General features: G+C 41.4%; 1 long non-coding RNA gene across 2 annotated transcripts in view; it reads right to left on the bottom strand.

The window, feature by feature from the left end:
• LOC107521385 overlaps positions 1 to 18,972 on the bottom strand; it is a 50,786-nt gene that overhangs the window by 17,899 nt on the left and 13,915 nt on the right. For both annotated transcript variants that reach the window (XR_004950027.1, XR_004950026.1), the window contains one exon: positions 1,100 to 1,199. This is a non-coding gene — a long non-coding RNA (uncharacterized LOC107521385). The remainder of the gene's footprint in view (positions 1 to 1,099; positions 1,200 to 18,972) is intronic.

Below are 18,972 nucleotides of genomic sequence, written 5' to 3' on the forward strand. Positions count from 1 at the left end.
CCAGCTCCGGGCCGGGAACCGAGGGCCGAGACCAACAAACTTATTTTCCACGGTTTTACGAGGAGACGGACAGACGCAGACACACAAAGGGGAGAAGTCCGTGCGACGATGGAGACAGAGATTAGCGCGGCGTGACGACAAGCGGAGGAACACCACGCATTGTTGCCCCCAGTGGGAACTGCACGGGGCAGGAAGGACCCTGCCCTGCGCCCTCAGGGGAGCGGAGCTGTGGGGGCACGAGGAGGGAATCGATTTCTATTGTTTTCAGCCACCTGGTCTGTGGCCATTGTCACGCAACCCTGGGACACGAATGCGCTGTTGAAACATGCCTTTAGTGATGTGATTTATCTCTGTTCCCATAACTGGACAAAGAAATGAAACGGCATGCTATGACCAAGAGCATCTGAACCTTGGGCGGTGGGGGGCAGCCTCGGCTACGTGTTAGAACCGCTGGGGGCGTTTAGATGCCCCGCCGCCCACGCTGCACCCCAGCCCCGTTAAATCAGAAGCTCTGGAGGTGGGACTGAAACGCCAGTGTCTTTTACTGCTTCTCAGGTGGTTCCAACGTGCCGCTGAGGTCGCAAGAGCCGCCGAGCGACATGGTGCAGCAACGAGGTTTTCCGGCAAAGCCTCGGGCTTCGGAGCGAGTCGGGTGCTGGTTTCACGCCTGGCTTTGCTGCCTACGAGCTGTGCCCTTGGGCAAGTCATTTAATGTACCTGGTATTTACTTTTTCAAATTGAAAATCGGATTGTGAAGATTAGTCTTTTTAAGCATGTAAAATACCTCAAAATGCCAGGCTCAGAGCAGACGGCTAATAAATGTCACTTTCCTTTCACACAGAAAGGCGATTTAGCAAGATGTGTAGGAATCCGGGCTCTCGAGCAAGACGGTGAGCAAGAAATTCTGACTCCGCCACTCACTAGCTGTCAAACCTCAGACACGTCACGCTCAGTCTCCTTATCTATGATGCGGGGCCTCAGAGAGTCATTATGAAGTTTACGTGGGATAATAAGGTAATTTGATATAGCTAAAGCACTTAAAACAGTATCTGGCACATTTAACTATTCAATAAATGCTAGCTCACATTGTAGACATTACCTGATCGCACACCGCACACCTCCACCTTGACGATGATACGGAACTCCGTGTGGTAAATTCTCGCATGCTTTCCTTCTCAATCAGAAGCCATGTGATTTGTCTGAAAGAGGTAGATGAGGCCAGGAGTCAGGATGCTGGAGCTCTGAGCTCAGCCGAGATACCACTAAGCCTGAGCACTTAAGTCGAGTCCCTTTTCCCTGTCCTCCGTTCCTGGGCTCAATTTGTAAAAGGAAGGGTTAGTGATCCCTATGGTAGCTTATAGCATTAAAATATTGTGATCATCTGAATATTATAAAGCAATAAATGGAATTTGGGGTGTGTCTGGCAAACAATCCCAACGCTTTCGTGACGTTTTGAGGTTAGAATTCACAAAAATCCAGCATTAATAGAAAAAAGAATCAAGTTCCATTTTATCATAGCAAAGGACAATCCTGGGATGTTTTTCAAGACGTTTTTCTAGACGCTTCAGCCACAGGCACGCAAGTCCACCATGGACTGCCGATCTCTGCTGGAGAGAAGACAGCGGCCTCGCTGCATTAGTTTGAAACCTAAGAAATAGCCTTATGTGGGGATATGAATTGATACAATCTCTCTAGTGGGCGATTAGGTAATATGTGTCTATAATCCAAAATATACACTATAATTACATTTCTAGAAACATGTCTTGAGGAAATAGTGTTACAGTCCGTCCATTTTTCTCATGCTTTTGGAATCAACATTTGGACAATCTGATTGGTACACTGGAAAGTCAATTATATAGAGAAATCATAAACAATGGCAAAAATATACAATAAAGATTTTATTAGTTACAATATAAAACTGGATTAATTCATCAAATTTATGATGAAGGACCAAGGTCTTTCTCAGAGTTTTGATCCCCGATTAGATGCTGTGACATCTTTCTTGCACAAATCACACCCGTATAATTCATGTCCTTAATTTTAAAGTGTAGAACAAAAATAAAAATATTTAGGTTTCGGTATGAAAATAGACTCTTTCTATCACTTATAATTTTTTCTCAAATTGTTTAGAGTTGCCTTGCTCATAACCTTATTGTATAAGTGGTCTTATTATTACCTCACGTTATTGAGTCTCCCCAAAGCAGTCAACATCGTTTTTATAGTTTTTAGAGAAACAACCACCTTCTCTCTTTTTCCACTCATATTTCATAGGTTAGTATACCGTTCGACTAAATCACAACAATAATTGGCTTAAGGAGGTTTGGGAACAGATAGGATTGGTCCCTGGTAAGCTGCATCCTAAATAGCAGAAGCTGAAGAAAAGCAAGTTCCCTACGAAATCAGCATTGCAGAAGGCAGAGAAAACAACTAATCTAGCAAATCAATTCACTGAAGGAATGGGTAAGCGATTTCTTCTATACTCAAAAATATTATCAAAGATTTATATACAAACAGTTATTGGAATAGTATACACCAACAAAATATGGAAACAGAAAATATATACATATGAAGAAGATATATTACATAATATATAAATATATATACTGAAATGGTAGATAAATATTAAAAACTATATTTTTTAACTATTTTGTATGTAAAATGCCCATAACATTATCATAATGCTTATTCGCTCAATAAAAATTTACAAAGCAATAGAACACTTTATAATTTTGAAACAAAATTTGTGTTTAGTATCTTTTTTGTAAAGTTAAAAGTGGGCCAGGACTTAACAAATGGGATTGATGTCATCTTGAACTCTTCACTCATTTCGACCTTGATTAATATGGAATTTAAGAATTGCTTTTAAGGAAAAAACATGTGTCACGTAGGTTGTCTAAAAATAAAATGCATTTTAACCTTAATAAAAGGGAGGGTGGGGACTTTTTCCTCCCTGTATGGCCAAGTAAGCTTCTCCTAGCCCCAACCCCGCTGCAGATAACAACTGTCAACTCCGAATAAAAATATAAAAGAAGGGCTTTGTTTACTGAAGGATGAGCACAAGGTAGTCCAACTCTAGAAGAAGTTGACATTTAGAAGGGAAAAAAAATAGCATGAGATGAAATTCCCATTTTAATAGCTTTTAGCCTGAGGAAAATTCAAAATTGTCACCACAGAAATGGCTAAATCACCAAAAGAAAATTCACAGTTTTTCTAACATGAAGAACAAAAGGACAGAGTTCAGGGCAAATAGGGTCACTGGAGAGTTAAGGGGTGATTCTGAGAAAGATGGAACCAGAGAAGAAACACCCCAAATTCTCTAGGCAACACCTGAAACGCATGTGTGAGAGGTAGATTTAAAGCAGCTAAGCTAAGGATAAAGAACCGAGCTAACATCTGAGCTATTCCAAGAGAAAAAGTTTGCAGTTGAGTCCAATCAAGTTAATAGTCTGCTTTTAAAAAAGGTCAAATCAAATCAACATTCTTCAGTGAAATATAACAGAATCCAGATGGCATTCATAATGCCCAGATATAGTCCAAAATTATGCAACACAGAAGAACCAAGAAAATGTGACCTGTCCTCAAAAAAAAAAATAATAATAATAGATTGAGACCAATCCCAAAATGATCTAAATGTGGAAATAATAAGACAAGCACTTAAAAGCAAGGAAAAAATGAAAATAAGCTCTCCGTGCATGTAAAGACAGGAAATAGCACCAGATAAATATAAGCTATAAAAAAAAAAGAATCAAATGGAAATTCTAGAGCATCAAAATACAATATATGAAATTTAAAAGTTCTTGTGTATTCCTAAAAGCATAATGAATATGACAGAGGAAAGAGTCAGTGAGCTTGAAGAAAGGCCAACGCCAACAGAAATCATCCAATTCGATAAATATAAAGAAAAAAAATTAGAAAAAAATTAACGGAGCCCCAGGAACCTGTGAGACAACACCAACAAATCTATCATAAGTGCAATTGGTGAAATGAGGAAGAAAGAGAGAATAGGATGAAAAAAACCTTTGAAAATATAATGGCCAAAAAATTCCCAAATGTAATGAAATACATTAATTTTTAGAGAATCTCAAGAAGAAAAACTACAAAGAAAACCACACTCTGGCACCTATAGTCAAAGAGTTCCAAATCAAAGACAAAGAGAACATTTTGAAAAGAAAAAAAAAAAAAAAGCTGGACTCACCTACATGCTGTCTACAAGAGAGGCTCATTTTTAAATGTAAAGATACAGATAGGTTGAAGGCAAATGATTGTAAAAATATGTATCTTGCAAACAGTAAGCGTAAGAAGGCTGGAGTGACTATACTAATATCGGATAAAATAGGCTTGAAGAATGTAGTGTTGACAAGATAAAGAAGAGTATTTCATAATGATAGAAGTATAAATTCATCATCAACATAATAATCCGTAAAGGTGTCAGCATCTAACAGCTGATCCTCAAGTATGTAAAGCAAATCTTGATAGAATTAAAGAGAAATAGATAATTCTACAATCATAGTTGAAGATTTTAACACCCTTCACTCAACTATTAATAAAAGACCTAAATTTTTAAAACCAGTAAAGACACAATTTGAACAACGCTATCAGCTAGCTACCCTGACCTAACCGATATTGATAGAATATTACATCCAAAACCTGGATAGTATATATTTTTTTCAAATATACTTGATACATTCATCAAGACATAAGTAAATCACATTAGAATCATACAAAATATGATCTCTTGCCACAGTGGAATTAGAAATAAAAAATAATAAAATATCTAGAAAATCCTAAATATTGAAAAATTAAACACACTTTTAATAATGTGTGGGTCAAAGAATAAGTCAACGGAAATTAGAAGTATTTTAACTGTATGATAATATAAATATGTATCAAAATTTGCGGAGTTGACCTAGAGCAGTGCTTAAAGGATAATTAATAGCTTTAAATGCTTATATTTGAAAAGAACAAAGCTCTAAAGTTTTGGTTCGAGATTCCAAAGAGGAGCAAAGGAAACTTAAAGTAAGTAGACAGAAGAAACAGCAAACAAAAGAACAGAAATCAATGCAACATAAAACAAAAAGTACAGAAAAATCAATGTAACCAAACCTTACTCTCTGAAAGGTAAACATGATTAATGTACTTCCAGTTATTCTGATCAAGAAATAGGGAAAGAACGAAGTAACAATATCAAGAATGAAAGAGGGACATCAGTACAGATAGTACAGATACTAGAGACTATGTCAACATTTTTTGTTTTCTTCATTCATTCATTCATTCATTCATTTGAATAGAATTGGATTCAGCATGGTCATTTGTTCATAATACACTATTGTCATTGTTTCATGAATGGCACTTATTTATTTTAATTATTTATGCTTATGTATGGACAATGAATCTACTACTCACTCAAGAATTAATACATTACCAATAAAATATCTACCTGTGCATTTCTTTTCTGTTTATTTTTTTGTTAAAATATAGTTAATATACAATATTATATTAGTTTCAGGTGTATTACATAGTAATTCCAAATTGACATACACAGAGACGATGCCAACTTTAAAATAACAAATTGGACAATTTAGATAAAATGGAGAAATTCTTTAGAACAGATGATCTCAACTGTCATACATGAATAAAAGAAATTGGTTTATCAAACACATGTCCATAAAGAAAACTGCAGACCCTGATAGCTTCGCTAGTTAACTGTCAAGATTTGAGAAAATAATAGCACCAACCACACAAAAATTCTTTCTAAAAATAGAGAGTGAGGGAACCCTTTCCAGCTTGTTTAATGAGGCCACCGAAACCCTAAAATCAAAGTCTGACAGACGTTGTAAAACAAAATTCTGTAGCAAGATCTCTCATGAATAAAGATGCAAAAATTCTTAATAAAATACTAGTAAACAGAATACAGCAAGACATAGAAAGGATAGTACATTATGACCAAGCAGGAGCTATCCCAGAAACTTAAGGTTGCATTAACATTAAAAAAAACCAACCAATGAAATTCGAATGGTTAATAGACTAAAGGAGATAAGCCATGTGATCATTTTGATAAATGTATAAAAAGCATTTAACAAAATTCAAAACTCATTCACGATGAAAACTAAAAAAATAACATCATACATACAGCTAATATTGTATTTAATGATGAAAGAGTGAAATTTTTTCCCACTAAGGTTGGTAACAAGACAAGAATGTCCATTCTCACCGTTCTCACTCAGCTACGGCGGAGGTTCCAGCCAGTACAATAAGCCAGTAAAAACAAATAAAGAATTAAATAAATAAACGCCATCCAGATTGGAAAGGAAGAAGTAAAACCATCTCTATTTTCACATGTCTTGAATGTTTACAAAGAAAATCTGAAGGAATCAACAGAACAGCTCCCAAACTAGTGGATCTAGCAAGATCGACAGAGAGGAGGTAAATACACAAAAGTAAATGCAGCAAACAATTGTAAAATCAATTTTTAAAAAATTCCTCTTACATCATCACCAAAAAAATAAAATACTTGTTTATTTTTTAAAACAAATTTTAACAAAATATGCGCACGACCAGTCTACCGAAAACGACAAAACATTGTGAGAGAAAAGACGGCGTCCGTAGACAGAAAGACACACCACTGCGATGAGCGAGGACACGGACCATTACAAAGATGCCAGTTCTGCCCAAATTGATCTTTAGATCCAGTGGGGTCCCGGGTATGACAGTAATGCCTTTTTGGGTAGAAACTGACATGCTTATTCTAAAATGCATATGGAAGCACAAGGGACCAGTGATTACACCGTGCACTATGGCAGCCGCTGACCACGCGAGGCTACTGAAATGTATGTTTATAAAAATTAAAATGAAATTACAAGTTCTGTTCTTCGGTTTGCACTAACAACACGTAAGGCTAAATTCTTACTTGTGGCTAGCGGTCACCATTCTCAAACAGTGCAGACTTATAAGATTCTTATCATTGAAGAAGGTTCTATTGGATAGCAGTGACCTTGAATATATGAGATGACCTCTAAAAAATAAAATAAAATTAGAGGACTTATGGCACCTTACTTCAAAACTTGCTGTAAAGCTATGATAATCCAGAAATTATGTTATTTGCATAGGAAAACATAGGAGAATGTGCTCATGCTTGATGATAGGCAAAGGTTTCTTTGACAACTGACATAAAGAAATAAACATAAAAGAAAAATTGGAAAATTAGTTTTCATAAAAATTAAATGTTTCTGTTTATTAAAAGAGGTTCTAGGAAAAAATAATAGGCAAGCCACCAGATGAGAGGAAATACTTTCAGAACAAATATCTGACCTAGGACTGGTATCCAGGATATATAATGAACCCCTACAATTCAACGATCGTAATAAAAGCGCAAACAACCCCTCTCCTCAAAAAGAAGGGGAAGCAAAGTTTTTAAAAAGAAACTCTCCCCCAATAATGCAAATTTCAAAAAGCACAAGAAAAAGTACTCAACGCCATTGGAAATCAGGAAAATATAAATTAAAACCACAATGATATACTACTACACATCCATTAAAATAGCTAAAATGAAAAAGAATGAAAATGCCAAATGCTGGTGAGGATGTGATGCAATTAGAACTCTCCTACGTTGTTAGTGAGAATGCGTAATGATACAGCCACTATGGAACAATACCTGAAAGTTCCTTACAGAGCAGATCATACACTTATCCTATGATTTAGAAATTCCACAATTATGTATTTACCTAAGAGAAATAAAAACATATATGTTCATTCAGAAAAGACTTAGGCAAAAAACCGTTTACTGCAGGTTAGTTCATAATGGTCTAAAACTAGAAACTGTGTTCATCAACAGAAAAAAAATGGATGAATAATAATATATTCATATCAAAGAGTAACAGTCAACAACAGAAAGACCAACTACCGATACGCACAGCAACACGGGATAAATTGCGAAAATATTATACTGAGAGAAAGAAGCCATACACAGTATGTTCCATTTATGTGAAACTATAGAGCAAGAAAAAGTAATCAATGATGTAAAAGGTATCAGAAGAGTTACGGTTTGAGTGAGAGGGTCCATGAGGCATACCCTCCTTGGAAGATTCCTCTGTTTGATGGAATAATCTGACCTTTTGATCTTTTGAATTTTAGCAACAGGTTATACAGTCCCGCCCTCAGATTCTTCTCGAGACCACGCTGTCTTAATTGCAGTACCTGCTGTCATCTGGAAAGGCTGAGAATTTTCAAAATCACCCATTCCTACTTCCTTTTTGTTTACTAGTTCTTCCATCGGTTTATCTCTCTCCTCTCACATTTTACCACAAACAGCCAGAAGAACCTAGGGGAGGAACTTCCATGCTTTGCTTGCGGTTTCCCTGAGCTGCACAACTAAGCTCGTTACCCACCAGGTCTGCTTTCCACGTCACCATCACTGGACTTTCTGCCGCCACGTACCGAGGACGCCCCTTCCTCGAATTTCCAAAGGCCCGCGCCTCACTCCCTCAGGAGCCCTCACCAGCAGAACCCGTAACAGCCCAGTTTCCGGCGTGAACATAGTCTTTCCAGGAAGACCTGGGCTTTCCGTGTCATGCTTCTTGCCCACTGGGGAGTACCCCACATTTTGAGGTACTGGTTACAGCAGCACCCCACTTCGGGTACCGATACTTGGATTGGTTTTCTAGTGCCGCATAACGAAGTCCCACATACTTAGCCATGGGCAACAACAACACGTGTTAATTTCCTCGGCGTTTCTGTAGGTCAGGAGCCTGGATGTGACTTAGCTGCGTCCTCTGCTCACGGTCCAGCAAGGCCCTGGCCTCATCCGGAGGCCCGCCTGGGGAAGAATCCATGTCTAAGTTCGAGTTCACGCTCTAGTTGTTTAGAGAATGACTTTTCTGCCACATGCTTTTCACTGGCTCTTGGCTGGAGGCCACTCTCAGGTCGGTCTTAGCTCCTCCCCCCGTTCCTCGTCACGCCGTGACTTACTTCATCAAGCCCACAAGAAGTCTCCAGCTCCGGTCAACAACAAGATGGAGTCTTAAATAATAGAACATAATCCTAGAAGGAGTAGCCCACCAGCTTCGCCATGTGCTATTGGTAATAAGCAAATCACAGGAGATTACGCAGGGTGTGAAAGCCAGGGGAGCATCATGGGGAGTCACCTTCATGTGCATCCAACACACTCAGGGCATAAACGCTTACGATGTGGCCATTTCACATCAAAATGAAAAGTAGACTGGCGCATGCCGAATTGTTGAAAAGCGTCAGAACAATAAGCCAGACGGGCGGAGAGAGAAGGGGCAGTAAACACGTGATAGAGCGACAACGAGGACTCGTTAATGGCGACATCTGGGTGTGCGCGCAGGTGCGCTCACTGCAACTGCTGGCCGTGCGTTTGAAAGTTTCCATAATAAAATATTAGAAAAAGAAGCATAAGCTTCTTCAAATAATGAGGATAAGTCTTATCTATTTCTTTATACTTTTCAGCATTTCCTCACGTTACTACAATACGCATGGATTTTGTGTATAATCAGGAGTTGGGAAAGTGTATTTAATGTACGAAGCAGCTACTGTATCAGGCTAGAGACCTCCCCAGGCCAGCAGAGATCACTGTCCTCCCAGGTGTCTGTCTCCAAGAGACCGCGACACAACGCCAGCATTCCTGAGCCGCCCTAACAGCCAGCTCCGGACCGATGGATCGTTCGCGAAGTCGCCTCGATGCCCCCGAACCTCACGTTCTCAGGACGTGTCACCTGCTGAGCATAACGGCTGTGTCACGGCGCCGCGAGTCGGGCACAACGCTCCTTTCGATACGCCCCGAAACCGCGTCGGTTCTCCTCTCTGTCGCTCAGAGTTCTGAATTTGGCAAATAAATCTTAAGTCCAGCTAACCCCAGTAACTCAGATCCTACCAGAAAAACAAACCCTATGCAAAACTGCAGCACTTAGAGCTAAATTAACAACATACCCGGTATTATTAGTGTCATGCTTTCGTAGGTAAGTGAACTAGGCAGTATTATTTAAACCGCATCCTACCACAGCCAAGAAAAACAGCAGACGGCTAGGGAATGAAGTCATTCACCGGTACAAACAGGCATGGACATTCCCCTTTTCATTTTCTCTTTTTACAAGAGGAAATAGTTCTGTCCAGCCACGCACGTTATTAAGATACTGTTTAATAAGTGGGTCCTAACCTATGGAAGAAAGTTCTAAGGCTACTTAACGGCCGTTTGTGGATTACCCATGCTCCCCACAAAAATCGTTTAATCAATAAGCATTAGTCACTTCCTCTGTGCTAAGTCTGTGCTAGAGGCAAGAATAGAGAAAGAGAAAATAAATACACGAAATCATTAGCAAACAATACATTGCAGTAAATCCCACGCAAAACAACCGATATTTTATTTCAGCATTTGTTAAGCCAGACCGGGAAACACAAAAGTGAAACATTCTTCCTGCCTTCAAGACCTCGCGATGCCAAGCGGGACAGAGCTGAGATGTCAGCCCTCCAGAACTACTTGCTAAACTAAAGCAGACCCAGAAAAGCCACTGAGTTTACGGGGACGGGAAGAGTTAGTGGGCAAGTCAGCCAAGTTCCTTAAAAGATGGGTGTTTGGATTGACATAACGTAAAATGAAAAAAATGGCCTTAAATGTCACCTTTAACTTGGGGGTAAAACAACAACGACAATAACCTGGCGGCCCCCGGGGTGCAGAAGAAGCTCATGCTGCAGCATGGAGTCCGCTGGGGGGGCGCCGCCCCTTGGGATGCGGCAGATACGATGAGGACAAAGGACGAAGTAAACCATCAACGAGGATTTCTGGGTTCCTAACCTGTGTTCCCCAAGAAAGTTTCACGGGCATCGTGGAAAACTGCAGGGAGAATCGTTTTTGCAAACAGTTTTGTTTGGGAGGAGTTATTGGAAATTTTAACAACCTAATTGACATAAAATGGACATATAATAAACTGCATATGTTTAAGTGTGTAATTCACCACAATTAAGGTAATAAAAATATTCATCGTCCTCCACCCCCCAAAAAAAAAAGTTTCCTGTGTCCCTTTGCAATGCCTCAAGTGACCTCCAATCTGCTTGCAGGCACGATAGATCGGTCTGCATTTTCTAGAACTTCGTAGAAAGGAGCTCATACCAGGTGCTCTATTTGTCTGGCTTCTTCCGCTCGGCATAACTAATCTGAAATTCAACACAGATTATAATCATAAATTCAACATATTGCACCACGTGCTAGTAGTCCGTTTCTTCTCGCCGGTGAGTAGTAGCCCATTGTCTGGCTATGCCTCAGCCTAGCCATTCGCCTATGGATAGCCATGTCGGTTGTTTCTAGATGTTGGCAGTTACAATAAAGCCGCTGTGGAGATTTGTGTACAAGGCTTTGTATGGAGAGATCTCCACACAGGTGTCATTTCCCTTGGGCGAAATGGGATGGCTGTCAAAGTGTTTTCTTTGCGAACTGGTGTCCTCATTTTACGACGCCGCTCGCAGGACACGGGCCTTCCAGAAGCCCCGCATCCTTGCCAGGACTTGCTACGGTGGGTCTTTTTAATTTATCCATTTTAATGGGTGTGCAGTGGTAACTCATTCTGTTTTTATTTACGGTTCCCTAATGATTAATGATGTAGCTTTTTTTTTTCATGCTCTTATTTGCCATCCCTCTATCTTCTTTGCTGAAGCACCTGTTCAAAGTCTTTGCCAAATTTTTTATTATTTTTCTGATCACTGAGTTTTTAAAATTTTTTATATGTTCTGGGTACGAGATATTTTTCCCAGCCTTCTCACTCTCCTAAGAATGTCTTTTGAAGAGATTTTTTTAATTTCGATGAAGTCCGATTTATCAATTTGTTCTTTTATGTATCATGCTTTGTTGTGTCTTAATCTTTGCCTAATACAATGGCGCAAAAGTTATCTCTTATTTTCCTTCTACAGGTTATATAGCTTTAGATTTTGCATTTAGGACTAGGATCCACTTTGAGTTAAATTTTTGTATACGTGTGTACCAAAATCCTAGCACCAGTTCTTAAAAACATTACCCTTTCTCCACCGACTTGCCTTTGAACCTCTGTGGAGTTTTCCGTTTACGCGTGGGTTTATTTCTGAACTTTATTCTGTTCCACTGTATAGTTGTCCATATACTGCACTCACTGCCTTGATTGCTGTCATGTCATATCTTGAAATCGAATAAAGTTAATCTTCATTTTCAAAGTCGTTTCGGCTCTTTCCAGGTCTTTTAAACCTAGAAGTCCCATGGGAATTTTAGCAACAGCTTGTCAAGTGTTACAAAAGAACCCGCTGAGATTCTGATCAGGACTGCATTAAATCTGTACAGAAATTCAGGCAGAATTCACCTGTGAACGATAATGACTCGGGGACAGTACCTGTCTCCATTTCTTTAGGTCTTCCTTGATTTCTCTCAACAACGGTTGTAGTTTTAAGCACACAGACTCGCATCTTTTGCCAAGTTTATCTTTAACCCATTTCACGTTTATTATAATAAAAGATATTTCTACATTTTGATGTACGCTTTTTCTTGTGAATATACAGAAATACAATGGATACTGTATCTTCCGACCTTGCTAAGATAACTCATGAGTTCTGGTAGCATTTTTGTAGATTCCATCAGGGTTTTAACACAGACAATCACGTCATGTGTGAATAAGGTCGGTTTTACTTCTTCTTTTCCAGATTGGTTGCCTTTGATTTTTTTCTTGCCTGATTGCCCTGGCGAGAATCCCCAGTACAGGAATGAAAAGCAGTGATCAGAGGACACAGCCCAGTCTTGTTCCTGATCTTAGAGTAAAAGCACTTCGCCTGTGACATCAGCTGAAGGCTTTTTGCAGATGCCCAAAATCTCATGGAGGAAATCCTTTCGATTCCTGGTGTGCCGAGAGTTTTTACTAGGAATGGATACTGGGTTTTGTTGAATGCTTTTTTGGGGGGGAGGGGAGGAGGCACCTCTGTTGAAATGATCATGTGGTTTTTCTTTCTCATTTGGTTAATATAATGATTTTCTAATATGAAATCGACAAACACATTCCTGGGATAAACCGCACATGGCCATGACGTAGGATCACTTACCCTTTCACTCACTGTTTCAAGAATTTAAGACTTCGCTTAAAACTCTTGCATCTATGTTCACGAAAGATGTTGATCTATAATTCTCTTTCTTTGAAACATCTTTGTCTTGTTTTGGTATCAGAGTAGCACTGGCCTCATAAAATGAGTTGGGAAGTATTCCCTCCTCTTTAATTTTTAAAAAATGTTTGTATAGAACTGTTTTTTTTTTTTCTTCTGTAAATGTATGGTAGAATTTACCAGTTAAGCCATTTCAGCTTGATTTTCTTTATGGGAAGTTATTTAACTACAAATTCTATTTCTATAATAAATACAGGGCTATTTAGGTAATTTAACTTTTAATGAGTGACCTTCGGAATTCATGTCTTTCAAGGTATTTGTTCATTTCATCTAAGTTGCAAATTTACTGGCATAGAGTTTTTCATATTATTCCCTTATCGTAGTTTGAACAACTGTACAAACTATAGCGATGTCACCTTGGTCATTTCTGTTATTGCTAATTTGTTTCTTTTCCTTTTATTCCTTGTCAGTCTATGTGGAGGTTTATTGGTTTTATTGATCCATTCAATGAATCAGCTTTTGGTTTTATTGATTTTTCTCTGTTTGTTTTTTTTTAATTGATTCACACTCTGATTTTTTTAATTTCCTTTCTTCTACTTAATTTGAGTTTACTTTGCTCTTCTTTTTCATACTTATTAAGGCAGGAATTGAGGTCATTGATTTGAGATCTTTCTTCTTTTCTAACAGGGTTTCATGCAACATATTTCCCCTTAAGTATTTGCTGGCAGCATCCCATAAATTCTGATATGTAGTATTTTAATTTTCATTCAGTTCAAGGTACTAAGTTCCTTTTGTTTTCTTCTTTGACCCATGGGTTATTTACAAGTGTGTCATTTAGTTTCCAAATATTTGGGGATTGTCATCTTTCTGTCGCTGATTTCTAGTTTAATTTCACTGTGATCCAAGAATATTCTTTGTATGACTTAAAACCTCTTTAATTTATTGAGACTTGTTTTATGGACCAAATTAAGCTCCATCTTGATAAATATGTCATGGCCAGTTCAAAGAATGCACATTCTTATGTTGTGCTTGGCGTGAGCTACAAATGTCCCTTAGGTCAAGTTGTTCAAGTCTTATCAATCATCGAGAGAGGCGTATGGGAATCCCTACCATAATTGTTGATTTTCCTATTTCTCTCTTCAGGTCTATCAGATTTTGCTTCATTTGTCTTGAAGCTGTTTTATCAGACATGTGAATTGTCTTGCTGAACTGACACCGATATCATTGTGAAAAGACATTCTTTATCCCTGGTAATATTCTTTGCGCTGATATCGACTTTGCCTGACATTACTTTAGGCACTCTAACTTTCTTTTGATTATTATCGTAATAAATCTTTTCCTATCTCTTCATATTAAGATGCTTTGTTTTGTTTTTCGCAGGCACTATAGAGTTGAGTGTTGCTTTTTTATCCAATAATCTCTGCTTTCGATTGGCGTATTTTCACTACTTACATTTAATATGAATATTGGTATGGTTAGGTTTAAATCTATAAACTCGCTATTTATTTTCTAGTCATTCCACCTGTTCTTTGCTTTTTTTCCTCTCTTCTTTTGAATTAATTGTATATTTTTCATAATTCTATTTTATCTCTTGTTAGCTTATGAGAAATATGTCTTTGTTGTGCTATTTTAATAGTGCTTTGGGACTTACGGTATTTATTTTTAACTTATCACTGTCTACCTTTAACAGATATTAGAATATGAACCTTAAAATAGTATACTTCCAATTTTCCTCTGCTGACCTTTATGCTATTGTTGTCACGGATTTTATTTTTATGTATATTATAAACCTCACACTACATTATTTTTTAAAAAAACAGTCAACTATTTTCAGAGGTCTAAATAAAAAAACATCTTAAATATTTGCCCATGTAGTTATCATTTTCAGCGCTATTCCTGTTTGTGATCCATATTTCCATATGGTATCAATATCCTTCCGCCTGGAGGAACTTCCTATAACCTTTCTTATAGCCGAGGGCTGTTGGTGATTAATCCCTTCAGCTTTCGAATGTGTTTATGTTTACCTGAGTCCAGCATGTAACTCCATTTTATGCATAAACACAAAGGGTTTGGGGGACGCAGTTTTAACATAAAACTGATTCTGTAGGAATCTATTATAGTGAATAGAGGTAAAATACTATTTTTGTTCTTCTGAACTCAACCAAGGATTGATCACCCTTTGAGAAAGTCACCCCACGGGTGGCCGTGCCACTCACGGTGTCCGACCCGCCATCGGGGCAGCAGTCTGGCGATTCCAGGTACATTCATTCGACGGCCTCGTTACGGCCTCGTTACAACCGCCCGTGCAGCTGGGCTCTAGCATTTGCATATCATTAACCATAAATTCCTTTCCTACGTTTCCTTTTGCATTACAATTAAGATATTACATTGTTTAAATTAACATATGTGGTAATTTATATAACCTACGATGCGCAAAGAAAATAAACAGCATCCGTGTTCCGTTGGCACCTGTCAAACTACCCGAACCCCAGTGACTTCAAACCCCGACCACTTCTTCACTCGCAGGTCTGTGGGTGGGTGGCGGGCGCAGGGCTCTGCTAGATGGGTCACCTCTGCATGCCGGCTGAGGGCACTGTGCCTGTGTGACAAGCTGGCGGGCCAGCCAGAGACTGGCTGGTCCTGGAAGGCCACATGTCGGGCAGTTGACTGTCAGCCATGGCGCCTGGATTTTCCTTCCTGTGGCCTCTCCAGGTGGCTAGCTCGGGCTCCTTCACACGGTGACTTGATTCCGAGAGGGAGAAGCGAGAGATGCGGCACCTCTGGAGGTCTCGGCTTTGCAGTCACCCAACATCACTGCCACTGCATTCTAAGGGTCACAGTCCATCGCAAGGCCAGGCCGAGTCAACGGGTGGATGGACAGGCCCACTTCCTGGTGCCGGGGTGGCGGCAAAGGAAGTGAGCGCCCTGCACGCACGGGGGGCGGGATTGGCAGCCATGTGCTGTCATTTATCACAGAGCATCACAAAACACGTGTTCCCAAAAGGGACATCGGGTCTGCTAGGACTGAGATCCGCTGCTGTAAACAACGTTTTCTCCCTTTCAGCCCTTGCCCGTCCCCAGGGACACACATCCTTTCTCAATTCCTCACGCGAACACAGAAGAACGATTTCTCCGTGTACCCAGGGGCGCGTCGCCCCCTCAGGGCGACGGCAGCGGCCCGCCCGCCGGCCTGCCAAGCGACGGGGCTGTCGTCTGCCACACTTGGTGATCTTCCGTGGCTTCTTAAATTGTCAACAAGAAGCAGTGATACAGGGGTTTTGTAATTACCCTTTTCTTGCTCTGTTTTGTTTTTCTGGAAATAGATGAACCAGAACACTGATAACCGGTAGTGAATTTTCACGTAAAGGGTCTTTGTTATCAGACGACTGGAAAATGGATCAGATAGCTGACAGGTTCATTAGAGAAACGACACACTCCCGCTGCAGTGGGGGCTACGCTGCCTTGACCTTGACGTTCGACCAGCGGTACCCGCCGCCCCCCCAAACACATCCTTGCTCCTGCATTAGAGGCGGCAAGAGACAGGCACCCGGGATTCTAAAGAGCCCGGCCAACGAACACGACACCTGACCCGAGGGATGGGACCAGCCAGGCTGGCCTGGGAAAATTCTGGACGGTGTGTACTGTGCTCTGACCAGCTGTAGGACATTGAACTCCTCCAAGAGGACAAACCGTCCAGACCCAAATTTTCCTAGCCTGGCCTTGTTTTTCCTGACCCTCTTTCCTCACGGTCATGGGTTACAGCACACACAGCGAGAGCGGGCACAAGACCCAGGGAAAGCCAACAGACGCTGACGCAGACAGAGGCCAGGGAGTCTGGTGGCATTAACTGTGCGGGGGGGGGGGGGGGGAAGCTGACGGTCAAGGTGTTTTCTTCTCATTCAGGAGAGCTCCTCTCCACCAGTATCATGTCCATGGCCCTTCCTGTTCACATTCCCGTCTGAATGGGGACCTCCCCTGGAATGCCGCCGCCTCCCAGTAGATCCTAGAGAGGGAGAACAACTTCAAACGTGTGGAGCCTGCAAAATATTTAACCAAGTCCAGTTCCTGATCCACAGTGACCTCGATGGCCCTGATAACAGCCGCTGGCCGAGGACGTGCGCCGAGCGACCAGAGGCCTGGGGACAGCCCTCCCTGACGCCGCTGGGATGTACCAAGGACAGCCATCCCGTTCTGGACGAACTAAGGCACACCTATTCCCCAAACTAAGTCTGAAACCCTATCCGGCAGCAGACAGCGATACATTTTCTTGCCAGATTCCACATAAAAGGTGACATTTGTGTGGCGCTCGCGTCATATATAGACTGTTAAGAGATGAAACGGTGGCGGCATATGATTATTTTGAAAGATGTGGGGAGCCCGCCCCCAAATAACATACTCCGAACCCTCAGATTCCCTATTGGAATCAACTTAGGGAACAATTAGTCCTCATTTCATCCCCCAAGAGAGCTGGGACCTTGGCTATGAAATGTGACTTCCGTGCGGGGACACGCCGGTGAGCCGCCCGGACACCGTTTACCAGGTCAGTCCGCCTGCCCCTCAGCCGCTGAGAGCGTCGGCTGCTCCTAGCTGCCTCCTTCAGGGGGTCCCCCTCTGCCACCCAGGAGCCACCCCCTGAGAGTGAACGCCTCTCCCCAGAGGTGGCCAAAGACCGGCCAGGCGCTCCCACCTGCCTTGCGGCAAGACCAGGTACGAGTCCTGCCCACCTGCGGCCGGCAGTCCCCGGGGGCGAACAGAGTCACGGAGCCGCCGGCGCCTCCCGGCCACGCGGCCTCTGTTCGCTGCTCCGCTGACCGCAACGTAAGCTTAGCGGCCCCTACTACTCAATGTTCACGGAACAGTTCCTCCAGCAGGAACAGCCCAGTTTTTTGACAATGACCCAAAATAAGAAATACACCGTACGGCGTAGTACGGTGCACACACGCGCGAATCTGTGTACACATCCGAGACGTGCTTTTTACGGTGCAATATTCACCTTTACTACGGTTTCCCACTTCACGTTTTTAAATGTTAGTCACGACTCACTAGATTTACTAACCCTCTAATGCGTGTGACACACAGTTTGACAAACACTGTCCTGAGCCTCGTCGCCAGGTCCCCACACCTAAGCAGTCCTCAGGAAGGAGTCGAGTGATTGGCTGGCTCGGAGACCGTCCCAGGAGCAGTCTGGAAGGGTCTGCATCTCTACCTGTGGGTCTTTGGACCTTTCCAATTTGTTGACTTAGTGGCGAATTACATGATTGACCTTCACAAGCGGGGGAGGTCCCCAAAATGGGCCCTGGAGGAAAGGCAATTGACACAAACGGGCCATTGGCGCTGTGTTTACCCAGGTCCTTGGGCTCCCAAACAGATCCTGTAATTTCAGTAATATTTAAATGGCCACCAGCTTCAAGAGGGCCAGCAATGACCGAAGAGTAGCTCAAAGCATGAGCCCCGGAAAGCAAACGCCAGAAAACACCACAGGCAAATGAAACGGGGATCATAAATGAAAGCAGAGAATAAAAACAAGGAGAATTAAAAACAGCAAAGAAGGTTCTGAGGGCATTCGGCATTCCTTGGCATGAGATTTTGAGCTGCCGAGCGCGATCTGCAGGCACTGCTTCCCTCAGTGGGTTTCTGAGGACACACGGGGTCAGGGAGACTGGACAGTGACCTGCCTGCTTCACTGGCAGCTGGCCTGACGCACGGCTCCTCCCGATGCACCACAGCGGGCGTAGGTGACTCAGGGTCCCATCGAATGTAAAACACGTCACCGTATGGTTTGTTCGTTTTTTTTAAAACTATGTGTTGGCTTTTCAAAGATATAAAAAAGAAGGAAGGAAGGAAAACGGC

The sequence above is a fragment of the Rousettus aegyptiacus genome, unplaced genomic scaffold (assembly GCF_014176215.1).
Source record: "Rousettus aegyptiacus isolate mRouAeg1 unplaced genomic scaffold, mRouAeg1.p scaffold_m13_p_3, whole genome shotgun sequence".
Lineage (NCBI taxonomy): Eukaryota > Metazoa > Chordata > Mammalia > Chiroptera > Pteropodidae > Rousettus > Rousettus aegyptiacus.